At 46.0% G+C, this 20,285-nt stretch overlaps 2 long non-coding RNA genes across 2 annotated transcripts; one reads left to right on the plus strand and one right to left on the minus strand.

The window, feature by feature from the left end:
• Positions 1–14: 14 nt before the first annotated feature.
• Positions 15–7,709, minus strand: LOC116567024. Its single transcript, XR_004276078.1, has 3 exons — positions 7,619–7,709; positions 7,343–7,487; positions 15–25 (listed from the first exon to the last, which is right to left on the minus strand). It is a non-coding gene; the product is annotated as an uncharacterized LOC116567024 (long non-coding RNA).
• Positions 3,676–19,764, plus strand: LOC116567025. Its single transcript, XR_004276079.1, has 3 exons — positions 3,676–4,977; positions 12,835–12,839; positions 19,752–19,764. It is a non-coding gene; the product is annotated as an uncharacterized LOC116567025 (long non-coding RNA).
• Positions 19,765–20,285: the final 521 nt, after the last annotated feature.

Consider the following 20,285-nt stretch of genomic DNA (forward strand, 5'->3'; position numbering starts at 1 on the left):
GCTTAAGTTGGCTAAGTCCAGCTGGCTGGGAAGCGAGAAAGTTAATCAAATGAGGTTCACTGGAGAGAAGAGAGGAGAAAAGAGGGAAGAGACAGAGACACTAAAGGCTCTATTTTCAGAATATGTTTTTCTAAATTAAGTTGCATTACTAGGTCAAAGACTAGGAACACAATTTTTTTTTCTACTACATATTATCAGATTGCTTCCCAGAAATATGGTTGAGATTCAGATATTCAGCAAGAATGCGCTTGTTAGGGCACCTGGATGGCTCAGTGGGTTAAGCCTCTGCCTTCAGCTCGGGTCGTGGTCTCGGGGTCCTGGGATCGTCTCGCATCGGGCTCTCTGCTCAGTGGGGAGCCTGCTTCCCCTCTTCTCTGCCTGCCTCTTTGCCTACTTGTGATCTCTCTCTCTCTGTCAAATAAATAAATAAAATCTTAAAAAAAAAAAAAAGAATGCGCTTGTTAGCACTGAATATTTTACATTTTTGCCAATTTTGATGAATGAAAAATTAGATTTCACTGTTGATTTATTTTGCATTTCCATGACTAGTGAGGGTGAGGCTCTCTTCTTACATTTATTCGTCATTAGTATTTCCTCTTCTATGAATTGCCTGTTCATATCCTTTGCTTTTTTATTCCCAAATCAACTTTTTAAAAAATCAGCTTTTCTCTATATTAGAGATATTACCCTGACTTTTTTTTTTTTAAACAAATATTTTCTCCCAATTCATTGTCTCTTGAAAAAATGTTTTTTTCCATCAGGAAAATTCACATTTGCATGTAGTTAAATACAGTGCACCTATCTGTCTTTTCTTTTAAGTGATCTATAGTTCTCTGTATTGTTTAAGAAAGTTTCTCTCAGGGGCGCCTGGGTGGCTCAGTGGGTTAAGCCTCTGCCTTCGGCTCAGGTCATGATCCCAAGGTCCTAGATCAAGCCCCACATCGGGCTCTCTGCTCAGCAGGGAGCCTGCTTCCCCCTCTCTCTCTGCCTGCCTCTCTGCCTACTTGTGATCTCTGTCTGTCAAACAAATAAATACAATCTTAAAAAAAAAAAAAAAACTTTCCCTCAGGTGGAAGTTATACTTTTTTCCAATATTTTATTGTTTTGTCTTTTATGTTTATATGTTCTTTTTTTAATGTTTATATCTTCTAATCATGGCTAAGAAAAAATGCTCTCATCTCAAAAAACCCAAACTGAACCCAAAGCAAAAGCAAGATAAAACCAGGGTTTTCATCAGTTGGAAATCCTTGAAGAAATTTTGAATCATTCATACAGTAGAAAATCATATATTATTAAAAAGAATGAGTTCTGGGATGTCTGGGTGGCTCAGTTGGTTGGACAACTGCCTTCAGCTCAGGTCATGATCCCAGGGTCCAGAGATCGAGTCCCGCATCGGGCTCCCAGCTCCATGGGGAGTCTGCTTCTCTCTCTGACCTTCTCTTCACTCATGCTCTCTCTCAAATAAATAAATAAAATCTTAAAAAAAAAAAAAAAAGAATGAGTTCTTTAAATATGAGCTTGAGGAGGGATCAATAATCCACCATTATATAAAAAAAGGCAAATTGGAAAAAAAAAGGCAAATTGCAGGGCTATGCATATAAAATAAATATTCTTATTTTTAAAAATCCCCTCTCTTTATATAAGTGTTTTTAAAATATATTTAAACACTTTAATCGTTTATAACTTTTTGGATAGATAATTTTATTCACAGGGTTCAAAGGGGTAGAGCTGTGTAGTTAAAAGTTTCCTTCCTACTCCCACCCCCAGTGATCTATTGCCTCTTCCCAGAGTCAACCAATGTTGCCTTATTGGGGATACTTCTAGAGCTATTCTATGCATATTTAAGAGGTTCCATATCTTTCCCTTTGTAAAAAAATAAATAAATAAATAACAATGAATGATAGCATACTGTATATTCTGTTCTATATTTTGCTTTTTTCACTTACCAGTGTGTCCTGCGGAGACATTCCTTATCAGTACATAAACAGCTTTCCCTCCTTAAAAATTGTTGCACAGGGACGCCTGGGTGTCTCAGTCGGTTAAGCCGCTGCCTTTGGCTCGGGTCATGATCCCAACGTCCTGGGATCAAGTCCCGAATCAGGCTCCTTGCTCATTGGGGACTGCTTCTCTCTCTGCCTCTGCCTGCCACTCTGCCTGCTTGTGTTCTCTCTCTCTCTCTCTGACAAATAAATAAATAAATAAATAAAATCTTTAAAAAAAAGTTGTTGCACGGTGTTCATAATTATGTGAATTTATTCTCATAGATTCCTACCAGTGAAGATTTTGATTATTTCTAATCTTTTTATAGAGGTATAATTGACATACATGATATGACTTACAAGGAATGATTTGACAATAGTTATGCACTGTGAAACGATCACCACAGGAATTCTAGTCACCATTGATCACCATAAAAATTTACCAAAAAATGTTTTTCTTTTGATGAGAACTTTCAAGATTCACTTTGCTGGCCACCTTCAAATGTGCACTAAAATACCATTCACTGTAGTCCCCATGCTGCGCACCATATCCCCATGACATGTTCATTTCACAGCTGGAGGTCTGTACCTCCAGACCCTGTTCACCCATTTCACCCACCCCTCAGTCTCCTCTTCTCTGGCAACCACGATTCTGTTCTTTGTATCCAAAAGTGAAGTGGAAAATATTAAAAGAGGTGAACTTTAAGTGGGGAAGGGCAGTTCCTGTCAGTTGGGAGGCACGTAAATGTAAGGAGGCTTTTTTTCCTCATATAACACTCTTCCACTTAATGTAGTACTACTACTTTTTATTTTTTTATTAAAAAAAATATTTTATTTATTTATTTGACAGAGATCACAAGTAGTAAGTAGAAAGGCAGACAGAAAGAGAGGAGGAAGCAGACTCCCCATGGAGGACAGAGCCCGATATGGGGCTCCATCCCAGGACCCTGGGCTCATGACCTGAGCCAAAGGCAGAGGCTTTAACCCACTGAGCCACCCAGGTGCCCCTACTACCACTTTTTAAAAAAGTAGTTTTATTTATTTTTGCGTGCGTGAGATAGAGAGAGAGATGGAATGAGCAGGGGAGACAGGCAGTGAGAGAAGCAGGCTCCCTGATGAGCAGGGAGCCCAAAGTGAGTGGGACTCGATCCCAGAACCCTGGGATCATGACCTGAGCTAAAGGCAGATGCTCAACCAACTGAGTCATTCAGGTGCCTCTTAGTTTGTTATAATCCTAATGAAAACTCCCAGTCGTCCGGCCCCCAGGGCTACTGCCCTAGCCTTGACCTTGTGTTCCTTCTCCTGTGTGTTGTCTTACTTTCATGCTCTTCCATGTCTCCACCAGATTGTCCTACTGACTCTTGAAACAAAACATTGAATGACATGCTTTGTGTCTAGCCACAAAGTATTATCTGATTTGAAAAGGAAGATAAAGAAATGAAATTTCGTCATTTACAAGGACAAGGAAGGAACTGGAGGGTATTATGCTAAGCCAAAGTAGTCTGTCAGAGAAAGACAACTATCATATGATCTCACTCATATGTGGAATTCAAGAAACAAAACAGAGGAACATAGGGGAAGGGAAGGAAAAATAAAACAAGATGAAATCAGAAAGGGAGACAAACCGTCAGAGAGTCTTAATCATAGGAAACAAACAGAGGTGCTGGAGGGAAGGTGAGTGGGGGGATGGGGAAACTGGGTGCTGGGCATTAAGGAGGGCACGTGATGTAATGAGCACTGGGTGTTATATAAGACTGATGAAACACTGAACACCACCTCTGAAACTGATTATACATTATATGTTAATTAATTGAATTTAAATTAAAAAACTTGAAAAAGGAAGATGAAGAAGAATTACAGTTATTCATTTAGCCTAGGTTTGTGGTTTAAAGCATAGACTCTGGAACCAGACGGCTTGTGTCCCAACACTTACTGATGCCAGATCTAAGGAAACACTTATACTTAGGCTCCTGGGATAGGAACCATCCTCAGCCCTTAATAAATGAATATATTTGACAAACACTGATCAACTATGATGTGTTAGGCACCACAGAGCCCAGAGAGACAACTAAAACAGAGGCTGATTCTCTCAGTGGTTCTATACAGCCTCTAGTCAGAAGGACCCATCTGTACTCTGGCTTTGGCAAGTTTCTTAACCTCTCTGAAAAGCAACTTACTGAGCTGTAAAATGATGATCATATTCTCTTTCCAGGGTTGTTCTGTGGGTTAAAGGAGGCAACCCATGTAAACTACTTACATGGTTTAATGCCAGGGTAGTGGCTGGCATAAAGACTCAGTAAATGTTAGCCATGATTATTTTTATGCTTCCTCATATTTGCAGCAATTTACAGTGTCCCAAACACCTCCACATCCACATCCACAATTGTGTTTCGTTCTTATAAAGCACGGCTTTTCTAGTTATTTAAAAATGTGTCACTTTTACCAAGCGTATGGAAGCTTAGAAAGGCGTTGTGAGGAGCTTAAAAATCACAGCTTCTAAGTGAAGGAGCTAGGATTCTAACTCCCAAGTTATGCGGGTCTTTCATGTCCTTTGTCCCTCTCCTCACATTTATCTAGCCACTCAGGAACGGCTGCAATCCAAGGAAGGCTGTGATAACAATAACAAGGTCATAAAGTATATCAAGGAATAGGAAAGGAGAAATTCTGGATGAGAGGTCTGGAAAGGCTGCAAGACCGGAATGCAGTTGGGCCTTGACGGATGTTTGCTGACTGGGGATCTGGTGGTGAGGTAAGGCAGGGAACGATCTGGAAAGATTGGGCTTCCAGTCCTGGCTGTGCATTAGCTAGCTGCGAGATGTTGAGAAGGTCACGTCCCCTCTCTAGGCGTGTTTCCTGAGGGACTGGTGCAGCGGGATGGGAGGGGCGTGGTAGGGACCGCTTCCAAGAAGAGAGCGGCAGAGTGGCGGGCAGACTCCCAGGGGCTGATGCCGGAGTGGCCGCCCTTCGTGGTGCCTAGGGCCGAGCTGGAGCAGAGCGTGTAAGTTTATCGTGGGCCGTTCAGGGGGCCTGGGCAGGTGGGGGCCATGGGGAAAAGATGCTCTTGGAGTAGGTGACCTTGGTGCCTGGAGGGGGAGCACCCCGGTGTGATGCAGGCAGGGCCGGGTGGGGAAGGTACCGTTGCTTCTGCGTTATGACCACTAGAGGGCGCTGCCCTCTAGTTGAAGCCGGAGGTGGCGCGGGGTAGGGTGTGCAGGCTAGCTGGGGAAAACCTGAGCTAGTGCTGGAGGTGTGGGCGGTGCAAGATCCGGTCTGGGGGGTCCTGAGGACACAACCTATACTAGACCCCTCCAAAGCGGGAAGAGGTGTTGGGGAGCGAAAGGTGGGGACTTTCTGGGTCCACAGGCTAGATGCAGGTCTCCTCTGCCTCATAAGACATGGCGAGCCCTGGAGTTGGCAACGATGAGGGTCCAGGTTAGGTTGGCATCGTCACCTTTCAGCCTTCCTCGCGGTCCCTGAACTATGCTGGGTGCCCAGGACCTCTGGACTCTGAGGATGTGCCTCTGGAGGTAAACACCCTCCTTCTCCCTGACCTTAGAAAGCAGGAGGCACCTGGAGTCCCAGACTCAAATCCAAGCTTCATATGATCTGGGGCATGTTACCAACCTTGCTCAGCCTTACACTCCTCTTGTGTTTAGAGCTCCCTCCTGTGAATGTTGCGATAATTAAATGACACGTGGGTCTGTGCCTGACATTTTCTGTGGAGTGTGGACCCACTGCTGGTGGGTAAAGACTGGAAGGAAGAGGCTCTTCTTTTTGCTACCAAAGTCCTGATCTAACCTCTCAGAGGAGCTGGAAGGTTAGCAAACAGCTTCACAAATATTCGTTTGCAGATTGCCATTTGCAGATCTCCCACCAAGCTGGAAAGGATGCCCCAGACCTAGAGATGGGATTTCATCAACCACCATACACCCAACTTTCTTAAAATAGAAACAGATTAGTAAGTAAACTGAAGTCAGTCTCAGAAGGCCCTTGGAGCACTTGTCTGCTTTCTCAGGCTTGAGGCCCTGACCTGCCTTGACACACAGAGTTGGGCTTCTCAACCATAACATAAATGCACCACAGACACCTTTGGTTGTCTGGTGAAGCCTGTGGGTCCCCTTCTCAGAATAATTTACAAATTAATAATACAAAATATAAAGGATAACAAAGGAAACAAATTATATCAAAATAGTCATCTAAACATTGGAACATGTGATAGTGTAGTGTGTTTCCTAAGATCTAGCATCAGTAAATCATCATAATCTCATAGTAGTGATGAATCTATGTGACATTTTGAGAAATCTGTAACAACTGTAATGAGATTTGGAAATGTTTCTGATTTCTATTGATGGCAAATTCTATTGTGGTTGGTTTCCTACATTCATAATTGAAACAAATGCTAACTTTCAGTTAGAAACTGGTGGAAATAAAGATATAATGTTTCTCTCGGGTTTATGAATCTCATGAATGGACCCTCAGTTAAGAACTCCTACAGAACAGGCTCCTTGTTTTGTAATTAGGGAAACTGAGGAAACCAGCTCTCCTGATTTCTAGATGAAAAGTCTTCCACTAAAGTGCATAACTCTGGAACTTAGAGGAAAACCCTTTCTTTCTCTCTCTCTCTCTCCCTCTTTTTTTTTTTTTTTTTTTTTTTTTAATAAGGGCCTTAATTCATGACCCTGAGATCAAGACTTGAGCTGAGGTCAAGAGTTGGTTGCTTAACAGACTGAGCCACAACAGGTGCCCCAAGGAAAACTACTTGTTCTTCTTTTTCTTTTTTTTTTTTGGATTTACTCATTCATTTTACAGAGAGACAGAGGGGAGGGAAGGGGAGGGGAGGGAGGAGGGAGAGAATCTGAAGCAGACTCTGCAATGAGCATGGAGCCTACGTGGGTCGATCCCACGACCCCAAGATCACAACCTGAGCTGAAACCAAGAGTCAGACAGTCAATTGACTGCACCACCTGGCATCCCATGGAAAACTGTTTCCAAATCATTATTTTCACTCTGGAATTCACAGGTTTATTCTGCCAAAACATGCCAGTTGGCCTGAAGCCTCTCTTGTTGGTGTTCCCCCTCCTAGAGCATACATCTGGGTATAAACTTCCCTTGGGGTGCTTCACAGGACCAGTCTGAAGATCCATGGAGCCCAGTGGCTTGTCCTAGGCCAGGCTTTGAGGGATCCGGAGGACAGTGGATCCAAGTCTTGAGAACTGTCCTCTAGTGACCATGTCCTTGTTATCGATAAACATGACCCTTTGTCATTCATCCCCCATGAACATTGACCAAAAAACGTGGCCTGCAGGATTTAGAACAGCATAAGAGATTTGTGCTTGGTCAGGTTTGTTACTTCGGGAGCTTACCTGGATTTCCCTCCCATGAACATGCAGGACAGTTCTTTCATGTTCGAGGCAAGTGTTAGAACGGGGCCCGGATCCCTGGAAGCTGACTTGGGAAGAGCGAGCATGGTGCCCCAGCTGGCACAGTAACACTTCTCTTTCTAGCGTCCTAAGGGTAAAGAGCATTGCAAAAATTAGGGGTTCTCAAGGACCTCACTGGCAGCCTGTCCTTCCCTGAGCAGTTCTGTCAATGGTCCCATTCCCACTCCCAGACCCCAGTTTCCCAGGCGGCCTCATTACCTTGGGACAGAAGTTCTTCTTTCTTGCTCTCAGCCTGGGGGCTCTGGTGAAAGCACTTTGAACGAGCTCTCAGCCGCTGTCTTGTTCTTTGGTCGTCTCCCACTTCCGTCATTGCTCACACCTTCAGGACTTGTATATATGGTCTTTGAAAACCACAGCATGGGTTTTTGTAGCAATCAGGGGTCTTCCTGCCTCTCTCTCCTCCACCCCCACTGTGAACTTTTTCTTTTCCACCTCATCCTCTGCTGCTTTTCCTCTTCCTTTTTGTGTTAGAGACAGACTATCTGCTGAGGGGGCTGAGAAAAAGCACTCTTTGAAATTGTTTCCTTCACCTTGGGGGACAAAGATTTTTCACTGACAATTCATAATGAAGATAAGACTGATGATAGAATGACTGAGCATGTGCTCTCAAGTATAAAGAAGGGTGTCAAGTCTTTTCCTGAGAGAAGGCTTTGCGTAAGGACAGGACAGAGGAGAAAGCAGCTCCAGGCTGAAGGGGGAAGAGGGTGGCACAGTGAGGGAACCCGGGGGCGGCGTGGGGGATGGAGAGTGGGACAGCCCAAACGGTCCTGCATGGGGGGGGGATGAGTGGGTGAATGGCTGACCTTGTTTCCCCATCTATGACCCCTTCGACCCATTTCCATTCTGTTCTGATCTGTTCCTCCTTGGTCACTGGGGTCCAAGGGAGGTCACTGGGAGATTGCCGGGATTATCCCCGAATTCTAGTGTCACGCACCTTGATGGAAAGACCATCGGTCTGAGAGTGAGAAGTTTGGGGTTCTAACTTCTGCAAGGCTGGGCCAGGCTCCATGCCAGAGAGGACCCAGCACAATGAGAAGCCCCATGGTTCTGAAACAAATAACCAACGTGATTGTTGACAAATGCCAAGCTACCCAGGAGCCCAAGGACTGTCAGAAGAAGAGGGGTCAGGGAAATTTTTCACGACAAATCTAGAATCACTCACCCATGTGTGGACAGGGATTTCCTGGTTTATAGTACTCTGTGGTCCTTAGACCTGAAAAGTGCTCTGGGGTTTGTGGTCCTTTCAGGGGACCCACCAAAGCCATTGTCATGTTATCAGGTGAGACAGGCATCAGCTCCATCTCCTTATTCTGTTAAACTGCTCAGCTTTCACAACAGAATGTGTGGATTCCTGGGGGATGGAAACCAGCTGGGTGGTGGGAGGTTGCTGGGATTGCTGTGGGGTGGGGGAGGGGAGTCTCTCCTCTCATCTGCAGGTCTCTCACCATCATCCTGGGCCCAGGACCGGTCCACGACAGCCATAGGACACCGGGCCCCACAGACATGAACTGCTGAATGGGGTCTAGTATTTTCTATCCCAGCCCCTACAAAAGTGGCCAAATTTATGACTTCTCTGTTCCTTGAAATGGAGAATTGCTGGTGCTCATCTCTGTGGGACACCCAGAAGTTTGGCCATGACACCCTTCAGTCTTTGTCATCAGCAGGAGGCTATGCAACAATGAAAAAAAGTCAAAGATAACAAAACTGTGGAGTTGCAACTTTGGGGCCCCTTGAGCACCAGCAGACACACGTGTGCTCACAGTGGTTGTTGCAAAACCCTCAAAATTCTGCAAAGACCTCAGGCTTGAAAGCGAATGGCAGAGGACTTCCTTCCAATCAGGGTGCATCTGCCCGTCGTGCAACACCTGCGTACATGATTTCCTCAAGATGCTGCTTCTGCTCCCTCCTCACTGAATGTCATTGTGTTTTGGGCCCTGCGGGGTTGATGTGACGGAGCACCAGCTGGCCTGTTCTCAAAGAGAGCACGCTTGGTGGTGAGGGACAAGGTGCTGGCCGAGGCAGAATGTGCCCGGTGCTGTAAGCACCACACAAGTGAGAGGAAGCCCAGAGGAACCGGGAGAGGAACTGGAGACTGTCCCCGTGACGGACAGTGTGGGGCACTTACTTCAGTGGACAAAGTGACGTTTGAATTAAACTCTGAAAGGAGGTGGAATTTCAAAAGGCAGTGGTAAGCATTTTTCAGGTGTACGAACAATATAAACAAACATGGTATAGGGGTAACTTGACAGGCTTATTGGAATCCAGTGAAGCCACTGAAGTGACCGGAGTGTCGGCTGTGTCCCCTTGGGGGGCTTGGGGCAGCCTCCGGCCCACAGCCTCCCAAATATTTATCCTGTGAGCCTTAGGATGTCTGAGGTATCTGAGGCCAGTTGTACAAGCTACCAACTGATACGTTGTGTTCTGGGTATTACTAGGAAGTGCTCAACATTAAAAGAAGATCTGGTTGGATGTTAAATAATCTCTTGCTTCTGGAGAATGGTGAGGTCTAGTCCAGTCGCTGGCAGGGTGCAGAAAATTCTAGGCCAGTGATTCTCAGACTTGAGTGTGTATTAAAGCCACTAGACAAGGGTTAAAATGCAGATGGTTGGGCCCTGCCACGGAGTGTCTGATTCCATAGGTTTGCAGTGGGGTCCGACCATGTGTTTGTGTCCCTCACAAGCTTCTTGGTGTGGCATTCGCCGAGTTGCTCCTTGCGAACTGCTGTGTGTGATACCTCTTGCAGACTCTGCTTTCATCTCTCTGGTGGTGTGTGGCTCATTACCATCCAGACTACCCGCCCAGCGTTCTCTCTGAGCACCTCCGGTTTACAAATTCTTTGTCGTATTGCCTTCAGATCTGCCTCCCGTTAACTTCCAACCATGGCTCCCTGTTCTGCTGAGGGCCACACACAGAACATGTTCTGGATGGTGGTTCAGCCCCAGGCACAGGAGTCAGACTGCGAGGTTCATCTTCTGACTCCATTTAGGAGATGGCCTAAGTCACTCAACTTTTCTTAATTTCCTCCTCCGTGGAATGGGCCTGATAATAGCACTTTTGTCATGGGATCAATAGCTAGTTTCAATGAGAAAATGTATGGAAAACAGTTAGTGTGGTACTTGGCACATAGTAAGTACTCAGTTAATGTTAGTTATTGTCATTACCTAGTTTCCCTTCCTACACAGAAGTCCATCAAACCTCTGAAGAAAGGTCATCATACTAGTTAACACTTCTCCTTTCGGGGCTAAGTGTCCCCGGCTCCTTCAACTACTCCTTATGGTCCAGTGTCAGTGTGTCCTTCAGCCTCGTCATTCTCTCTGAACATAGTCTAGTTTGTCCCGTTCCCTTGTCAAGTACATGGAGCCTCAGACCTGCCCCCTGCCTAGCATAGTCACAGTCTTGTCTAGTCAGTGTAGTCAAAGATCGTTTTAACTTTGGTGATGAATTCTCACTTTTCACTTGACCACATTGGACTTTTAGGCAACGAAGATGCTAGCGGCTGACATCTGCAGGCAGAGGGAAAATTCTGTCATTGTGTCACATTCCTCCTGAGGCTTGCCTGGTTGCAGCCATGCAAGGCTCTTACTGTGTGGGTTTGTGGGGGTGTTGGTTGGGGAGAGTACCTCTGATCCTTGATCGGACTTGGGGCTTACACCTGTTTCATGACTGGTGTGATGGTTAGGAGCCCAAGTGACTGTGAGGAAGGATGTCAGAAGCTGAAGGATCTATATCCCTCTCTGCCGTGGCCTCAGCCCGTCCTGGCTCCAGGGACTTCGTGGGAAACCCAGCAGCTCCCCTGGAGAAGATGAACTGAGACCTCTGCTGCAGCCAACAGTTCTCTGGAAGGAAACCAATCTCCAGGCCAGAGGACATTTAAAGCAAAGCTGTGTGGGCATTCCAGTCCTCATCCCCAGCCGCTGTCACCACTGGCTTCTTGCCCAGAGTCCTTGGTAAAATGTGAGGAGGGAGTCAGGGCTGTTTCACTATGGAGACCGGGTTTGAGTATCAAGATGGCAGAACAAGCCTTGGGAAGGATGTCTCTCTCAGTTTCACTTCTCATTTCCAGTCTTTAGTGAATGGTTCCCCAGGAATATTGACCCGAAGTTCTGTCTTGTAAATAGAAGGCAGAGAAAAATCTCCTCATGTCACTATGGTGCACTAGAGAGTCTATCTTGTCTGTCCCTGGTCCCAGAGGACACCAGCCAGGCCAGGCCTTATGCTGACAGGGGACCAGGCCCACAGGACCACTGGCTCAGCTGTCCAAACCCTGCCACCGGCTCATCCACTGATCTGCACAGAGGTGCACTGAGCTTCTCCAGGCCTCATGGTAGAACTAGCCACAGTCTCAGCTCTGTCTGTGCTCTGTCTATGCGCCCCCTCACTGCTACCCCAGAGCCACGCTGTGCTGTGTGAATAAATAGGAAGAAGTCTTCTCTCCGCAACTCCGGGTACACTGAAGTCATATAATACACAACACTGTGGCTACAGATGCCCCATCCTCCTCTGCCTCTCACCTCCTGGGAGCAGCCGCATGAAGCTGTCGCCGAGTTCCTCCCTGAGGCTCCTGCCAAGCTCTGCCTTTGGCCACAGGAGCTGAGGAAACCAGCCTCCCATGCTTTGTGACATCTGCACTTTCTCAGCCTTCCCACAGCCCCCGGGAACCTCAGGCCTTCCGGATGCCCGATTCTTTGAATCAGGGATTCACATTTTGTCCTCCAGGATATTTTCAGGCTGATCTAGGGGAAAGGTAAAAGATGGTGTTTAGCAAAGAGTACCCTGCCAACAGAGGACTCGAAGGCAGTCCTCTGGCTGGCTGGGCACAGAGGCTGTGCTCCACCTAACGGCAGATCAGATGGGACTCTCCTGGTCCAGACTTGGGCTTTGAGAAGAAAATGTACATTCTTCAGTGGATAACGAAGGCAAGCATCACTATTATCTTTTTTCTGGCAAGTTAGAATTCTTATTTTTTTTAAATTTTAAATATTTTATTTATTTACTCAACAGACAGATCACAAGTAGGCAGAAAGGCAGGCAGAGAGAGAGGTGGAAGCAGGCTACCTGCTGAGCAGAGAGCCCGATGTGAGGCTCGATCCCAGGACACCGGGACCATGACCTGAGTTGAAGGCAGAGGCCTCAACCCACTGAGCCACCCAGGTGCCCTGCATGTTGGAATTCTAAACAGTGGGAAAAAACAAGGTCTACATAGATTAGTGCTCCAAACTGGAGTGTCAGGAGGCACTAGAACCATCCCAAAGGAGGCAAAACTTTGAGGTAGTGATGTCTTTAATTTTCATTCATTCATTCATTTTAAGTAGCCTTCAGACCCAGTGTGGAGCCTGACATGGGGCTTGAACTCCGAACCCTGAGATCAGGACCTGAGCTAAGAGTCAGATGCTTAACTGACTGAGCCCCTGAAGAAAGGGTGTCTTTTTTTTTTTTTTTTAAAGATTTATTTATTTATCTGACAGAGAGAGGGAGATCACAAGTAGGCAGGCAGAGAGAGAGGAGGAAGCAGGCTCCCTACTGAGCAGAGAACCCAAAGCCGGACTAGATCCCAAGACTCTGAGATCATGACCTGAGCTGAAGGCAGAAGCTTAACCCAGTGAGCCACCCAAGTGACCCAAAAGGGTATCTTTTAAATCATGCTATAGACTTGGGGCCACTAGGCTGCTCCTGGTCTTGATTCTCTCTCACTGGCCCTTCCGCCTTGGATAGTTTCTCCGTGAAGGGTAGAGGCTATAACCTCGAGAGGCCTGGTACTTTCCTTGCTGTTCTCCTGTTCCCGAACTTGTCCCTCTGGGGCCCTTGAGAAGGGGTCCAAATTTCCCAAGGACCACTGATCTTCTGTTTCTGTGGTTCTCAGAAAGACGCAGGTGGAGACCCAAATCCAGACTCTGAGAGGACTCAGACTTGGTCCAGGCAGGAACCCAAGACTGTTCATGTTCTGCACCTCAGTTTTCCTTTTAGTGGAAAAGTATTGTGTATTCTGCCCCCTCAGCTGGGAAAAAGAATGAGGGAGGGAATGACTGCTAAAGTATCATTTGCAGCCAGCTTGCAAGTGTTAATAATTTACAGCTCTCTAGGGGTCCTCGGGCCTCCCCTGACCTGCCACCTTGTTGCGGAGAAAAACGAGAAAGTTCAGATCAGCAATCATGTGGGGCTCCAATGTGTGATGTGGCGGGGGACAGTGGCCTTGCACCGCTGTAAAACATTTATCTCAGGTCTGCATCTGGACCCTGGCCTAATAAATTCCTCAGCAGGTATGCAGACTACACAGATCGTCTCTTCAGGTGGTGGATGAGGCCAGAGTAACATGGGGAGTCCAAGCGGGGGGAGGACTGTCATAAATACTGACTCAGGACAGGGACAGAAACCCACTGGAGCTGAAAATGCTAGACTCCAAGTTAATGAGCTACTACAAAGACAGGGTAAGACAGGGATAATCAGATCTGAAGTTGGAGTAAAAATTTGGGGATATCAGGGCTGAATCTTAAAGGTGAGGATTGGAGGCTGTTATCTTGTACTGAGCCGGGCAGATTGGTGTAGTAGGAAAGGGCTTTGGCCTTGGGAATAAAAGTGCTAGGTTTTAGCCATGGGTCTGCTATGAACCTGAGGTGACCTTGGCTAAGTCACTTCACCTCTCTGGATCTTGGTTGCATAGCCAAAAAATTGAGACTGTACAACTCAACAAATAAAATCAAACAAGCAGATTAAAAAATGGACAAAAGACTTGAGCAGACATTTCTCTGAAGAAGATATACCAAAGATCAATAAGCACATGAGAAGATGCTCAGAAGCATTCATTTTCAGAGGAACATCACTCAAGTGAGATGTCACCTCACACCCATGAAGATGACTATTATTGGGACACCTGGGTGGCTCAGTCAGTTAAGCATCTGCTTTTGGCTCTGGCCATGGTCTCAGGGTCCCGAGATCGAGTCCTGCATCGAGTTCCTTAGTCAGCTGGGAGCCTGCTTCTCCCTCTGCCTGCCACTCCCCCTGCTTGTGCTCTCTCTCTCTCCCTGACAAATAAATGAAGAAAATCTTTTTTTAAAAAATCAGGATGACTATTATTTAAAAAACCCAGAAAATAACAAGTACTGGTGAGGATGTAGAGATATTGGGAACTTTGTGCTGTTGGTGGGAATGTACATTGGTGCGACCACTATGGACAAGGGTATGGTGGGTTCCGAAGGACTCTAAACAGAAAATCACCACATGATCTGAGAACTCCACTTCTGGGTAAGTACCCGAAAGAACTGAAAGTGGGGACTTGTGTTCATAGCACCATTATTCACAATAGCCAAAATGTGGAACTAACAAATTCATCACCAGACGAACAGATAAGTGAAATGTGGTGTGTCCATGCAATGGAATATTCTTCACCCGCAGAGAGGGAGGAAATTCTGACCCATGCTACAGTATGGATGAACCTTGAAGACATTTGCTAAGAAAAATAAGCCAGTCACAATAAACAGATACTATATGATTTTGCTCATGTGAGATATCTAGAGTAATGAAATTCATAAAGACAGAGAGTAGAATGGTGGTTGCCAGGGCCTGGGGACAGGTGAAAATGGGCAGTTGTTTACTGAGTATGGAGTTTTAGCTTGGGAAGAAATAAATGAGAACTGAAAGGAATACATCAGAAAAATTTATTGGAAAAGACCAAATTTTCCCTCTGTTCTTTGTCACAAATCAACTGTTTTTATTTGTTTGGGTCTGTTTGCGGGGGATGGTTTCCTAGTCTATTCCGTTGGCCTATTTGTCCATCTGGTGCCCATGACATATTGTAGTAATTACCATCACTCTACTGTCTTGTTATCCAGGAGGGCTTCCTGAGTCTTATTTTTCAGAACTAGCTTGTCAACTTCCACCAAAAAACCCCAACCAAGCAAGTAAACAAACATGCCCTGCGGGAAGTTTGATGGGAAATACATTAATCTGTAGGTCAGTTTGGAGAGAACGAACATCTTTACAGTGTTGAAGTTTCCGTCCATGACTATGATATAATCTTCATTTACTTACGTTTTCTTTAGTGGCTCTTAGTAATATTTTATAGTTTCCTATGAGTGTGGCAAAGTAGCAATCCCTTTAACCTTTAAGGAGTTTGGGAGAGCTTAGGGCAGATGGTCCTAGATGAGTCACTCCAGCCTTGAAGAGCCTCATCTGTTTACCCTCGTGAACTAGACAACTGTTAATTTCTGTGTGACACGGTGGGGAAAGTGTTGGGAAGCACTGGGAGGTCTTTGTATTTTCTGTTTTCTGACCAGTTTTCTGTTTCTGATCAGTTGCACAGAATGCTGTGCCTTGGGCTGGCAGGCGTACCATCCATAATGCCCCCAAACATCCTGATCTCCTGACTTGCCCAGGGTGTACTCCTAGCCTGTTTGTTTATATGAGCTCGTCTGTACAATGTGTGCCCATAAATCAGGAGAGCATGACTTGCAGAAACAATAGTAGTAATGGTATTTTGTGCTGCACATTTACTAGGTTCCGGGAGATCAACAAATGTCTTTTCACTTAAGCCTTCTAAAAACCCTGTGAGGTTGTTAATATTACTAATATTTACAGAAGAAAAAGCTGGAGCTTTGAGAAGCAAAGTAACTGGTAAGTGGCAGAGCCATTTCTGGAAACATGGAAGACTGGTAACCTGAAAATCCTCCCTCCTCAAAGGCCATAGGAATGCTGGGTTAGAATATATCAAACACTTTTTCAATAGATAGTTAAGCTTGCAAGAAAGGAAAGAAATTTCTAAGGTCGGGAAGTGAAGAGGAAGCCGAAAAAACAGCAAGCAAGCAGTTTGTTCTCATAAGGTCACTTTGGGATAGGAGATAAGACTGAGGAACTGGGACCCTAGATAGAGCTGAGACCCCAAAAATCCACCTTCTTAGTGAAAGGGCCAGACTAAAACCAAGCTGGCAAAATGAGATGCATATTTTCACTCCTTTGCTCAATTTCATTTTTTGAAAAGCTTGCTATAATTTAGGCTCCTATTCCAGGCACGTGGGATGCAGTGACAAATATAATCTTGCCCCTGGGGAATTTATATTGTGGTGGGGGAGGGGCATAAAATAAATAATAAACACAATATAAACGTATGATGAAGAGGGATCTATTTATGGAAAACACAGAATAGGGAAGAACTGATCAGGGATAGCAAGGAAACCATCTATCTTGGCCTGGACTCTGTCAAGAAAAAAGAATTTCCTCCTGTGAGTTCCCAAACACAGATTTGCCTTTAGAAAGGGCTTGAGTAGAGATGTTTGGGTGACTCAGTGGGTTAGGAGGCTACCTTCGGATAAGGTCATGATCCCAGGACCCTGGGATCGAGTCCCACATTGAGCTCGTTGCTTGGCGGGGAACCTGCTTCTCCCTCTGGCTGTGCGCTTGTGAACACTCTCTCTCTTTCTCTGACAAATAAAATCTAAAAACAAACAAACAAACAAAAAGAAGGCCCTTGGGTTGGGGGGCCTGGATGGCTTAGTTGGTTAATCATCTGGCTCTAGATTTTGGCTCAAGTCACGATCTTAGGGTAGTGAGATCGAGCCTTGTGTTGGGCTCTGTGCTGGGCATGGAGCTTGCTTAAGATCCTCTCTCTTCCTCTCCCTCTGCCCCTCCCTGACTCAAAAAAAAAAAAGAGAAGGGGCTGGGGTTGTAACTGATGTGAATTGTTTGCATGATCTAGAAACACTAAGGCAAGTAACTAACACAAATTGGCCCTGTTGTCAGTGTCTTTCTTCATCATTCTAAGGGATGAGGGGTGGGCTGCCTCACAGAAACAAAGCAGACCCTCCACCCAGGCTGCCAAGAGTTCCTGCAGATAAAGCCCAAACTTGAGCTCACAATAAAAAAACACAAACCCATCCAAACTATTAACGGCAGAGTTAGGGTTCACTGCAACATCTGTTTGATGCCGGAGCCCATGCTCACGACCCTCAGCCATACGGCCTTCCACATACACACCAGGGCTTACAGCACATACCTTCCTGGCTCAGCTGTCTTAGATCCGTGGTGTTCAGCATCTAACAGATACACAGCCATCCACCTCTGCTTGAATACCACTATGGAGGAGAGCACATTCCTTCTTGGGTGGCTGGGGGCCTTTTTGTACAGGTGCCACAATGCCCAGACAGGCTTCTCAGTTCTTCTGCACCAAATGATCCCAGACAGAATAACTGACCACGTGAGTTTTCGCTTTTCTTATCTGTGAAATAGAGATATTGGCCTGAAGCATTGTGCCCTTTTAAACAGAATAGTGGCTATAATGGCTTACCAGGTACATAATAGATAATGCTGTTTGCTCTTCTCATTAATGTCTAGGTCTAAGCAATCAATAAGACCAATTCTGCTTTGTATTAATCAGATCAGATCCATTCATAGGCAGGAGAGCTTTTAAAACTCAAGCTCTAGGGGCCCCTGGGTGGCTCAGTCATTAAGCGCTGCCTTCAGCTCGGGTCATGATCCCAGAGTCCTGGGATCGAGCCCTGCATCAGTCTCTCTGCTCAGCGTGAAGCCTGCTTCTCCCTCTTCGACTCCCCTGTTTGTGTTCCCTCTCTCACTGTCTCTCTCTGTCAAATAAATAGATAAAAGACTTCTAAAAAAGTAAATAAAATTCAAGTTTTAGGGAGGTTAAACCTCATTTCATTCAACATTCCACTGAGAAATTCTTTAGTCACTTAAAAAAGATGTTTGTTCCTATTTGATTTTGAACCAAAGCTTTCTCTGCATTTCTTTCTTTCTGTTTAAAGATTTTATTTATTTATTTATTTATTTATTTATTTAGAGTTCTAGCAGCGAGGAGGGACAGAGGGAGAGGGAGAGAGAGAGAATTCAAGCAGACTCTGTGTGGAGCTCAACATGGGACTTGATCTCAAGACCCTGAGATCAGGACCTGAGCTGAAATGAAGAGCCTGACGCTAAACGGACTGAGCCCCTCAGGTGCCCTGCTTTCTCTGCATTTCGATGTCTTTTCTGTTTCCAGTCTCAAAGATTGTGACTATTTCCCCTTCTGCACTGGGATGGAGGGCCAGTCTGAGAAGTCTCCTGATGAGTATATACTCCACTGGGAGGGCTGTTTTCATTTGATTTCTGTCACCCAACTTTTTAAATTTTACAAGTGTCAAGAATAAATATTACTGATGTAGGCTTCTTAGCAATTAAGATATCTTTTATATACAGTGTGATTCACCCTTTTACATGTATAGATTGATGAAATTTGGTAATTTTAGACAATCGAATAGCCACCCCCACATTCAAGATAGAGAACAAGATCCACAACAATTCCCTCACCTTAAAGTTCCCCCTTTAGACCCTTGATTTTAAGAGGCAAATTGGGGACAACTGGGGAGAAGCCATGAAGTCATGGCCTCCGCAGATAGCCTTAGGGAATAAGGGGCATTCACTTTATCCCAGAGAAAAGAAGGTTTATGGAGAGTATAACAACCTTCAAATATCTGAAGGGCTGCTATGTAGAATAGAGTAGACCTAGAGTAACTCTGGAGGGAAATATTAGGATTTATGGACAGAAGCGAGAGACCTTTTGACTCAATATTTAAAAAAAAAAAAACAAAAACCTCTAAAAACAATATAATTACAATTATTTACAGATGATGAAGGTTAAGTGAGACTCCGAGTCAGAAATAAATTACTCTAGGGGCACCTTGGTGGCTCAGTGGGTTAAAACCTCTGCTTTCAGCTCAGGTCATGGTCCCCGAGTCCTGGGATTGAGCCCCGCATCGGACTCTCTGCTCAGCAAGGAGCCTGATTCCTCCTCTCTCTCTGCCTGCCTCTCTGTCTATTTGTGATCTCTGTCAAATAAATAAATAAAATCTTTAAAAAAAAAGAAAAGAAAAGAAAAATTACTCTAGAGAGTAAAGCCCTGAAATGGCAAAGTCATCATTTGAACACAGGTATTCTGATCTTCAGTCAAGATTTTTCCCTTCTCCATGGCCATTTAGGAAGAGACACAGGAGGCCCCGGGGGCAGGGCAATCCAAACGGACAGGATCTGATTTGAGTTAGCTGCTCAGATGTTTGTCATTTTTGACCATTTACCCTCTGGCTTGGGCCAAGCCTTTCTTGGGAAAACCTAAGGCCCATCCAAGGTCAGTAGCCCTTTAGGCATGGGTGGAGGAGGGGGTCTCCCATTCACGGACTGGGGTTAGCTTCGCCTTACTGCCTGGAGCACTTTCTCGCCCTCATTTGCAGTGTGGGCTGCAGATCCAGGTCAGTCAGGAGCCGGGCTTGGGTCTGCCTGTGTGGGTGCTGCTGGTAGGGCTGAGCTGCTGCTCTGGGTGCCTGGAGCCCTTCCCCACTGCCCAGGCGGTCCTCAGCCTTCCACCTTCCCCCACTGGGCTTGCCGGAGAGGGAAGTGGGTGGAAGGGGAAGGCAATTTTCAAGAGGCTAGAGAATAGAGACCGAGCATCCTCAGGTGAGAAAAGGGAGGGAGGAGAGAGCAGGTAAGAGGAGGGGAGTCTGGGAAGTCAGAGCAAAGGTTTTGAGTGTAGGTAAAAACTCCCAGGGGGCGGAGGAGGGCGCCTGAGGGGCTTTGCTCCATTTACTGTGGCTTGTCTGCCTCAGGTCTTCTACTAGGTAGGGGGTCTCAGAGGTTCCTGCTCCCCAGGGAGGCCTCCGTGCTCGAGGGTCCTCTGGTGGTGGCCTGCAGCGCCCCCACAACCCTGGGATGGGGCACGGTGGAGGGTCCTAATTCACTGAGTGTTGCTTGGTGTGACCAAGGCCTTTGCCAAGGGAGAGAAATGAGGAAAGCAGAGGAGCCTCCTCCCCCAATGCCCCTTCTCTTCTCCCCGCCCCCCCTTCTTTGGGAGGGGCAGACGGGCAGCAGCGTCCCCTCAGGGCTTAGGTGGGCG

This window comes from Mustela erminea, chromosome 10 (genome assembly GCF_009829155.1).
Source record: "Mustela erminea isolate mMusErm1 chromosome 10, mMusErm1.Pri, whole genome shotgun sequence".
In the NCBI taxonomy this organism is placed as follows: Eukaryota; Metazoa; Chordata; class Mammalia; order Carnivora; family Mustelidae; genus Mustela; species Mustela erminea.